Below are 1,147 nucleotides of genomic sequence, written 5' to 3'. Positions count from 1 at the left end.
GGTCTCAAACTGCTGGGCTCAAGCAATCTTCCCACTTCGGCATCCCAAAGTGCTGGGATTACAGGCATGAGCAACCGCGCCCAGCCAACAAGTGCATTTTCAACAATTTAAGGAGGTATGTTGGTAAGAAAGTTATGCCACCAGCGTTGTAAAGTCAGAGGAAGAAGTGTGATATGGGGTGGATGCGTCTAGCCATAGCTGATACACCAAAGGTCAAACCTCTGACTTACAGAGAAGGTGGTCAAACAGTGGCACACCCAAGGTACATACACCCATCAACTATTAATTCGGGTCCACCCTTGACCTAGCCCAAACTCATCCTCAGACAATGAGGGTGAGGCTCACTGATTTGTGGGGGCTCCCCAGAGTTAGATCATGGCTACGCTCTTGGCTCCAGGAACCCCCAAACTGCCTGAAATCCAATCAGCTTCTCTCTTTTCTTTTCTAAGCATCTTTTCAAGTCCTGATCATTTGGGGTGGGGGCAATTTTATGTCTTCATGTGCGAGTAATCTCTGCTCTACATTGCCCCCCAAATGGAAGACCGGAAGCTTGTGTAAGATGAGAAGGAAGCTTTCCATCATTAACGCAGTGCATACCTGTGCTGTGATTATGTGTTCCTTCATGCTGGCTGGGTGACAACCCCCAAGTGTACATTTTGATCTAAAGTTTTGTTTCTTCATCATTTAAAAGGAGTATTTATTTATTTTGAAAGGGGGTGTATATTTTTGCAGCACCTTCCTAAAAATATAAACCCTGGACGTTTGTGAATGGAGGAGGACAGAGCAGATCACTGCTTGTCTACTGAGCAAGGGATATGGGAATAGTCTGAGAAGAAAGGGAACAGGGTAAAGACAAGGAAGCTGGCCTGCATAGTTGGTATCATGAAGAAGAGAGAGTCTGAAGACGCATTGGCATGGGAATAGAAAAGACAGAAAAATCCCATTGAAATGAACTCCCCTGGAGCTACAGGTGGTTTTTCTTGAGAGACAGTTATTAGCTACAACCACCATGTTGCTGGAGACTGCATTCCATTCATGGACAAGGGGATATTCAACCCTGGAAGGAGATGGCTCTGGAAGGACAACACTAGTGGCACTGACTTCCTGCCATGGATCAACTGACTCCAGTCTCTCCCTCTTTGTCAGG

This window comes from Macaca nemestrina, chromosome 7 (genome assembly GCF_043159975.1).
Source record: "Macaca nemestrina isolate mMacNem1 chromosome 7, mMacNem.hap1, whole genome shotgun sequence".
In the NCBI taxonomy this organism is placed as follows: domain Eukaryota; kingdom Metazoa; phylum Chordata; class Mammalia; order Primates; family Cercopithecidae; genus Macaca; species Macaca nemestrina.
This window is presented reverse-complemented; position numbering follows the sequence as displayed.